Source organism: Tenebrio molitor, unplaced genomic scaffold (genome assembly GCF_963966145.1).
Source record: "Tenebrio molitor unplaced genomic scaffold, icTenMoli1.1 SCAFFOLD_733, whole genome shotgun sequence".
NCBI lineage: Eukaryota > Metazoa > Arthropoda > Insecta > Coleoptera > Tenebrionidae > Tenebrio > Tenebrio molitor.
Window position 1 is genome coordinate 9,405 of NW_027184215.1, and position 9,816 is coordinate 19,220.

A 9,816-nucleotide genomic window follows, 5' to 3' on the forward strand; every position below is an offset into this window, starting at 1 on the left:
AATAATAATAATGGTAATAAATAATAATGTTAATAATAATAATAATGATATGATGATTATAACGATAATTATTATAGATAGGTAAATAGAAACACAGGTCTCCTCTCGAAAATCGGAACTTCCTGATATTACTTACATATTTCGGTCGATCCAAATGTGGGAATCTCGTCGTCGTCGGAGCAAGCAGCGCGGTAGGTGGGGTGAAATTCTGGATTTTCCACCGCCGCCGGCGGTCGAAAAATGTGCGACGCGGGAGATCGCCAGTCCGTCTAGTAGTCTCTCTTGTCGTTAGAGCGTGACGTGGTGGTTGTTGTGGGATTTCCCGTTAGTTCGGTCCGACGTCGGTCGTCAGAGGGTAAGTGCATACGGAAACGAAACGCATCGCGTTTTGATGTTCATATTCGTGCATCGGAATGTTAAAAGCAATATATTTTACACCAACGATCACACCTAAACACCACGGCAACGGCCATACCACGTTGAAAAGCACCGGTTCTCGTCCGATCACCGAAGTTAAGCAACGTCGGGCGCGGTCAGTACTTGGATGGGTGACCGCTTGGGAACACCGCGTGCCGTTGCCCCCCAACACTTTTTGTTTTTTTTTGAAATCCATAGCAACCACCGAACCGATTTGTTTTTCGTGCAGGTATTCGGAAACATGCACAGACCCGTATAATGTAGATTCATAGCTTTAAGTACTAGATAATTAAGAAAACAATTTTTTTTGTCGATTAATTGTAAACAATTGCAGAATAAAAACTCGTCAAACGGTAAAGGTTGTCGTTCGATCACCGAAGGTAAGCCACGCGGGCAGCGGTCAGCACTTGGACGGGTGACCGGTTCATTATATTCCTTCCGTGAGTTTAACAAAGATAACATATGCAAATGTCGTAAGTGCGACGAGGAAGACGGCGATCTTTTAATGTAAAAAAAATATATATTAGGTTACGCGTACATGCCACTTTGACTGCTGCTTTATTTTTTTGGTTTTTAAATAATTAGAGATCTGAATTCAACATATCAGTTCTATGTTATAATGGACAGACAATGTTGTATTCTTGGCCCCTAACACGTTAAGACCAACATAAAAACTAGAATAACTTACCATTCGTTAAACGTTAAACAATTTCGAACCACGTTTTTTTGAGCTCGAACAAACTCATAACACAACACTCATTTATTAGTCACTGGACCATTGTAAAACGAGAAGAGAGAAAAACCATGCGAAACTATTTTTAAAACGAAGAGAATAAAGGTTTTAAATGGTAGGGCTGTATGACAGACTTGTCAATTATCGTGGGGGGTACGGCTGAGATTTATGACGAAATCGAGCGGCGCCGGCGGTCGGTCACTTTCACGAAAGAGGTCTAAACACGGGTCGTTTACGATACCCTCTGGTTACTAGAAAAGTTCTAGACAGATGTTTGTCGGCTTTTCGAGGTATTTATTTGTGAGTCCAAAGACTCAATGGAGTAATATCGGACTGAAATTCCAAGATTTTGCTGTGTAATCCAAAAAACTATGTTCCTCGTAACATTTAACGATGTGTTAATTCAACTATTATTTTAATTTTTCGTATACGTATTTATACTAAAAAGTACAGCGCTTCCAACAGTGAATTGTGAATTGAAAATGTTTCAAAGAAAGATCGATAGTTTTGAAAAAAATTACATATTAATAAATTTAGATAGATTTAGAAGTATACATTGCACTTACTTTTCAAAATTATTGTACTTCTGATTTGGTTGAAATAACATAATATGTAGCAGTCATAGTCTTGTGTACATTGCAGTCGCGGCTGGTGTTGGGTAAAACCTTTATTTTTTAGGGGGTCATTACCCAAATGACCTCATGGACCAGCCGTTCCTGTTAGGTTTTATATATCAAATTGATTCGTCTGTCTTTTTCATCATGCCTTCGAAAAGCGAGCTCCTGTTTCGCCAAAGTAACTGTGACGTCAATTAAATACGATAATAAAATTCGGTTTTTCCGAACTTATTGTGAGTGAGAGCAGTGAGAGCATCTTCTTTTCGTATCCCACCTCCACCCGGCGGCAGTAGTGCAGTGCTTATCAACATAATTACCGGCGTCTCGCCTCCACATTTTGACTTTTTTGTGTTTTATGTGTTCTCTAAGTCCAAAATTTTTAAATTTTTAAAAAGAGATTGCGGGTACTATTCCTGTTGCTGAAATTATAATAATATATTTATTAATTTTTGTATTATATGTCTGTGTTATATTGTGTGAATTTGGAACAGCTATATCTAAAAGATATGCTTGCTTTTGTTGTTTATTTAAAATAATAATGTCTGGTCTGTTATGCTGAATGTGAATGTCAGTTAAAACTGTGCGATCAAAATATAATTTGTAATTGTCATTTTCTAAACAACTTTCTGGTTTATAAATGTAATGTGGTTGTGTATCCTTTAATAAATTGAATTTAACTGCTAAATTCATGTGTATAATTTTTGCGAATATATCATGACGTTTTTTATATTCGCTGTGAGCCAAAACGGTGCAAGATCTTGTATTGCAAATATAAAACCCTCAGCTCTTTAAAATATCTCCCATGTAAAGACTTTTGTTTTATATTTGCTATAGTGTCATATCACGAGCTCTATTGAGAAAATAATTTTTTAGTGAAGCAATTTGATTGTGTTGTAGAATTTCTAGATTTGAAAAACCCCTACCACCATTTTCGCGTGGTAAATTAAATCTTTCAACAGCAGATTTGGGGTGATGTTTACAAAATTTTGTAAAGAGAACTCTAGTTTGAATATTTATATTCTTTAAATTAGTTTTGGACCATTTTATAACACCAAAAGAATAGATTTAATTTGATTTGATTGATTAATACCTAAATATTTATAAAATTCTCCTTTATTTAAATTTTTAATGATTTCTCCTTCTTTAGTTATATATTCTAAATTTTCGTAATGACCACGACATATTGATTGATTTTCAGTTATTGTTAAGTTTTATGTCATCCATATAAAGAAGGTGATTTAATTTAATATTAATTTTATAAATTTTAAGAATTTTAATTAACCATGAATGTGGTACTGAATCATAGGCTTTTTTGTAGTCTATGAATTGTTGTTGCATTATTTTCCAAACGTTTGAGACTTAAAATATTCGTCAAATGTTCTTCTTTTTTTAAATCAGAATACCCCTGACAAATCCGAACATTTTGTTTTGCGGTAGATAAAAGTAAACATGGGCCAAGACAGAATATTAATATTCGGTGTGGAATTTTCCTGCGTTCTTGTTCATTTCTATCGAAGTGCTCACGAAAAGTTGTGAATATCAACACTTTGTAATTGTCGTAGTGAAAAATAAAAAAGATAGCTATGGGGCACAACTTATTTCGCACTTCATTAGAAAAGTAACAGTATTAAAATAAAAAAAATATTTTTCTAAATTTCGAACGTTAGGTCTATCCTGACCAGCCGCCAATTAGTGGTATTATTTTATTTTTTGCTGTTTTCCACAATAGTTATTTTTATATTAAATCATTGATTCAAAAAATTGAAATTAAAAATTCAAATTTTTGAAGGAACTCTGAAGTTTCAATGCAGTGACCATGTTGCTAGGTAACTAATAAAAAACAGTGCGTGAAATGAAAAACAGAAATAGTCGTATGCGTTTTGTATGGTTTCTATGGTTTCGATCTTACTAACAATGCAATGAAAATGACCCACTTCAGGCACAGATAACTATGCGTGAATTTCAATTTTTTGAATCAATTATATAAAAACAAAATTGATTTGGCGGCCGCTACACAAAAGTGGTGGGAGGCGAGAACCTGTTTCCGCCGGTCAATTTTAAAATTAATAAATTTTCCCTGGATACGTATTCGACTTATCCGGTACGAGTTATTTTTAAATTAACTTAATGGCCCGTTGCTCTTGTTCTTTTTACATTGAATATGCGATGTTTTGGCATCGTTAGCAATAGTACAATACTCACGCATTTTTAATCTAAAATTAACAAAACTTGAATGGATCGGGATTATCACACTTCTGAATTGAAGTTTTCATTCGTTTAAAATATAATTGATAGTAATACGTAATGCGGATTGCCTAAACGTTGCTTCCATCACGTCAACATCACACATTCACGTTCGCCCGTAGAAATGGCGTGATGCACACGAAATCGATCCAAAAAGGCTCATAATATTTGTGTCACGCGAATCTACGTCGAAAACTAGAAAAAAAAAAAATTCAATTCGAATTTCAATAATCGAAACGATGCGTCGTCGATACTAAACGTAGGTAGTAACTAAAGTGTGATCGGGTGCGATAAAAGTGTCCGTCAATAATCATCATCCGACAATCATTTAATAGACGAACGCTAATTTTTGGCACTCACTCGGACGACAGAACCAGTCCAGACGGAAACCGGGGCGCGGGGTGGGTGGGTGGTTGTATGTCCGTGAATCTGTCCGGCGCGCGTCAACATTTCAGTTATCGTCGCGAGAGTTAAAACGAAAGGTGGTTAGTGTGAAAGTGACGTTTTTTCGTGGAGACACGTTACGAAGGGTGAGTACCTAATATAATATAAAACCAACCGAAAACCCACAATAGTGCCCCGGTTTATTATCGTGAATAGGTGTTTGGTAAATATTTTCTGTATTCCAACTAGCAAGTCTTTTATCAAAAAACTCCGGCAACATGGCTATTGTGGTATTGTTGATACCACCTAACTGAAGAACTTAGTTAATAACTAAGTCGACGATTTTATCGGGAAATTGAACGGAGAAACAAAAATAGCTCTTAGCGACAGTTGCCTGAAGTCGCAAATAACGGCGATTGACGAAATCACGTTTTTTTTATTTTAATTCCAATGAACAATACACAGGGTCACAATTATCTGTTATGTATTCTATAATGTTTTGCAAAGTAAATAATGTGAGTTGTCATGCGTAATATTAATTAGCTAAGTAATTTTTGCAAGTATTTTATGTCAGATATGCAATGTATAATAACGTAATGTTGCAAAGTATTTTAATTTTTATGCTAGGTAGAGATAATAACTCGACAATAACTCTTCTCTAATGAAAAAAAAAATAGAAAATGATTTAGGAACATAAAAAATCTCATTAAAACAGGAACAATTGAAATTAAAATAAACATAACATTCTGTACTAAAGTACAGTTTTGTTCACTCCTTTTTTCAAAGTCTTCTGTCCTCTCATTTGCACATACTGCTATTCCAAAACAGTGAAATTGTCTGTTTCAGGGAATCCTTAACGTTCCTTGCTAATGTCAACAACGTTTTCGATGAAACAAAGAGTCGGAAAAATGTCGGCTCATTGTATTCAATAACATACGCGACTACAAAACCATCTGTTCATTTGTAGGAATCGCGGTTTTTTCGATGAGAATTCGTTCTAATTTTTTCTTTCTTAAAAAAGCTAAGTAATTTTAATTTCACTAAAGATGAACATTTAGGCTATATGCTGGGTAATGCAAATCCATCAACCATCAACTAGGTTGTTCAGCAGATGTACGATTGTTTATTTGATTTCTTCTTCCGAAGAGTTGTATTCTGGCAAAATAGAAATTTATTCATAACATAACCTCAATCAACTAAATTATTTCGAATACAATAACCACATAACTACAAGTTGGATAGGCATGGGTGCAAAATACCGATAATGCATGAAACCTAATAATAATAATAATGACATAATAAAAGTTAATTAAAAATCGCTGTTTCACGTCTTTTTCTTTTTTGTTCGAGAGTTTTTGTGGTTCTGAAAAGAACCGTTTATAAATGTGTCGAAAACGAAAAACATCTATTTCGAACTGGTGTACTTGGTGACGGCTTTGGTACCTTCGGAGACGGCGTGCTTGGCCAACTCACCGGGCAACAACAGACGCACGGCAGTTTGAATTTCTCTGCTGGTGATCGTCGAACGTTTGTTGTAGTGTGCCAGACGGGAAGCTTCAGCGGCGATACGTTCGAAGATGTCGTTCACGAAACTGTTCATTATGCTCATAGCCTTACTAGAGATACCGGTGTCGGGATGGACTTGTTTCAACACCTTGTAGATGTAGATGGCATAGCTCTCCTTCCTCCTGCGCTTCTTTTTTTTGTCGCTCTTGGAAATGTTCTTCTGAGCTTTCCCGGCCTTCTTGGCTGCCTTACCACTTGTCTTCGGCGGCATTTTTCAATTCAATTCGATTCAACAAACTCGCGAACTGCTCTGACTCGTGTGCGTGCGTTAACTTTGCACCACCACCTTTCTGATAGGTAGTGTGTTCACCAGAACCCCACCTGAAAACGGGCTCCCACCAATCGTCACGTCCTATTCTCCTATCACGGAGGCTATAAATTCGAAGCACAGCTACCAGCTTTTACAATCGACGAGTCCCGTCCGTCAGTTTTATTACTTCTCGTGGTGTCTAACGAACGAACTTAAAATGTCAGGTCGCGGTAAAGGAGGTAAAGTGAAGGGAAAAGCGAAATCCCGTTCGAGCCGTGCCGGTCTCCAGTTTCCGGTGGGTAGGATACATCGTCTTCTCAGAAAAGGAAATTACGCGGAACGCGTCGGTGCAGGAGCTCCCGTCTATTTGGCCGCCGTCATGGAGTACTTAGCCGCCGAAGTTCTAGAATTTGGCAGGAAACGCTGCCCGTGACAACAAGAAGACACGTATTATACCGCGTCATCTGCAGCTGGCCATCAGAAACGACGAGGAATTGAACAAACTCCTGTCCGGAGTTACGATCGCCCAAGGCGGTGTCTTACCCAACATTCAGGCCGTACTTTTACCCAAAAAAACCGAGAAGAAACCTTAAACGAACGATCGATCCATCTCCGTGGCGAAAACTCAAAATATCGGCCCTTCTCAGGGCCACTATAGCTTTTTTTTTTCGTAAAATGACCGATGCATCTTTTCTTTTTGTATTATTATCATTTACGACTGCAATGCCAAAAGGAAAGCAAGGGGTGTTTACGATCTTGGTACATTTATCAGGTAGTCAGTTAGTAATAATTGTCCGTTGTTTCTCGAAAGAACATCATGTTTCTTTTTTTTCCTCTTATTTTTATTTTGTGGTTCTGAAAAGAACCGATTTTGTATTTCGTATTTTATTCTGGTTTTCTCGAACGGTGAAGAGCGCCAGGAAATTAACCTCCGAAACCGTAGAGGGTGCGTCCTTGACGTTTCAAAGCGTAGACGACGTCCATCGCTGTCACGGTTTTACGTTTGGCGTGTTCCGTGTAGGTGACGGCATCTCGGATGACATTTTCCAAGAACACTTTCAGGACTCCGCGAGTTTCTTCGTAGATCAAACCGGAAATACGTTTCACGCCGCCACGACGAGCCAATCTTCTGATAGCGGGTTTCGTGATGCCCTGGATGTTGTCACGCAGGACTTTGCGATGACGCTTCGCTCCTCCTTTTCCCAATCCTTTGCCTCCTTTACCGCGACCGGTCATCTTTTCAGATTATTTCAACTGACACAAAATACCTGCACACCTCGTCCCTAGGAAGTCAACTACCGCAAAATTTCAACTAACGGAGCCTTATATAGATTCAACGGTTCACCATCGACCAATCGACGAAGTCAGCCGTTGACTTTGTTCACGTATAAAAGTACAATTTAATATGGCGGAATTTTTAGTACCCGTTTACCTTTCGACGCGTGCACGTCTAACGATCGTCAGAGTCGATTTTAATAATTGTCAGTTTTGTTTTTCATTCGTTTCATTCGAAATGGCCAGGACCAAGCAGACCGCACGCAAGTCCACCGGAGGAAAAGCCCCCAGGAAACAACTGGCTACCAAAGCGGCCAGGAAAAGCGCTCCCGCCACTGGCGGCGTCAAGAAGCCCCACCGTTACAGACCTGGTACCGTGGCTCTGCGTGAGATCCGTCGTTACCAGAAAAGTACCGAGTTGCTCATCCGCAAGCTTCCCTTTCAACGTTTGGTGAGGGAGATCGCTCAGGATTTCAAAACCGATTTGCGCTTCCAAAGCTCCGCCGTGATGGCCCTCCAGGAAGCGAGCGAAGCTTACTTGGTCGGTCTGTTCGAGGACACGAATTTGTGCGCCATCCACGCCAAACGTGTAACCATCATGCCAAAGGACATCCAACTTGCCAGACGTATTCGGGGTGAACGCGCTTAAATTTTTCCACATCGTGTTTCGGAAGAACAACACGAAACACGAATTTTATAACAAAAAAATCGGTTCTTTTCAGAACCTCAAACTTTACAGGCAAAAAAAAAATATATCGCCCTTCAACCGGAAATGAATAAAATAAAAATGTCAATAATCGGTCGGTCCTCTCGATTCGGGTTGGGTTGCGGTCGTTCGTAAAATTTTATTGCATCCTGTCATCACCTACCTGCCAGCTGATGCTATCTATTTTATTTGGTTTCGCCGTAAGGATAGTTTTATTTCTTTTTTTCGTCGTAGATTATCGTGTGGCCCTGAAAAGGGCCATTTGTGCGTGCCCCGTTGCCGGTAGTACGATGATGACGTCGGAACGAGGCACAGCCGAACGAACATGAGTCGAGTATCCATCCACGTTTCTCACTTTTTCCTCTTCGGCGAAGCGGCCTTTTTCACCTTGACAGGAATGGCTTTGGCTGTCTTGGGTTTGGGTGCTTTGGGTTTTTTAGTCGGACCAGCCTTGTTAGATTTCTTCGCTTTGGAAGGCGATCGGGGTTTCGGGGCGGCTCTAGTTTTCTTTTCTGCCGAGGAGGCGGCCGATTTCTTGGCTTTCGCTGCGGCGGCGGAGGCAGCGACGGCGCTCTTCTTTTCGGCAGCAGTCTTCTTCGCTTTGGGGGAGGCTTGTTTTTTGGCTGTCTTCGAGGAAGCCTTGTCGGAAGTCGTCGCGACGGCGGTACGTTTGGCGGATGATTTTTTCGTCTTGGATGCGGCGGACGAAGCGGGTTTCCTCTTGTCGGAGGCGGAGGCGACTTTGGCACCACCGGAGGTGGACGAGGCGAGCTTGAACGAACCCGACGCGCCCTTACCTTTCGTCTGAACCAGAGATCCCGACGCCACGGCGCCTTTCAGATATTTCTTGATGAAAGGGGCGACCTTTTCGGCGTCGACTTTGTAATTTGCGGCGACGAACTTCTTGATGGCCTGAAGAGACGATCCTCCGCGTTCCTTGAGTCCCTTGATGGCGTTGTTTACCATCTCGGATGTCGGAGGATGGGACGGTTTCGCCCTGGGATTTTTCGCTTTTTTCTCTTTCTTCGCGTGGGATTGAGGGGTGGCAGCGGAACCGGTGGTGACCGATGATGCTGTTTGATTTTCGACGTCGGCCATCTTTCACGTTAAAACGTTAAAAGTTAATAATAATTATTGAAAAAACACTTGCTCACACACGTACACTTCGAGCACCTCGTGAACGAGAATTGAACAAAAAAATTTTCTAAGTCTTTATAAAATAGTCGCCACTGCGGACGGAAGACTGAACGCGCACCGCGTCCGCCGTCGAAGAAATTGCAGGCCTCGGAATCGTTGCCCGCGTGATGGCATCGTCCTCTTTCCTCGATCACCATCGCCACCGTGTGATCAAGCTGGCCGAACTCGGTTTCCGAAGTTTCCCTGGAGATAGCGAAGTTCGTCTCGGAACGTCGGTGGGTTTCGAATCAGGTACACGCCCCTCCAACCACCAGCCCTAAATCCGGGTCGTCACGGTTTCGATTCGGGACCGACGGTTTACGTCGGCGGTGCGGGGTAGACGCGTCGATTCCGGGAATCCATATTTCGTTCGCCGAAATATTGGTCCATCTCTTCCCGGAATACCGCGCCACCTTCTCGATTTTACGACATCTTCGCGTCGCCAAAC

The 9,816-nt window shown here is 40.7% G+C and overlaps 1 non-coding gene across 1 annotated transcript; it reads left to right on the forward strand.

The window, feature by feature from the left end:
* The first annotated feature begins 461 nt into the window (after nt 1–461).
* Nucleotides 462–581, forward strand: LOC138140992 (5S ribosomal RNA). The gene has a single exon (XR_011162894.1). It is a non-coding gene; the product is annotated as a 5S ribosomal RNA (ribosomal RNA).
* The last annotated feature ends 9,235 nt before the right edge of the window (nt 582–9,816 follow it).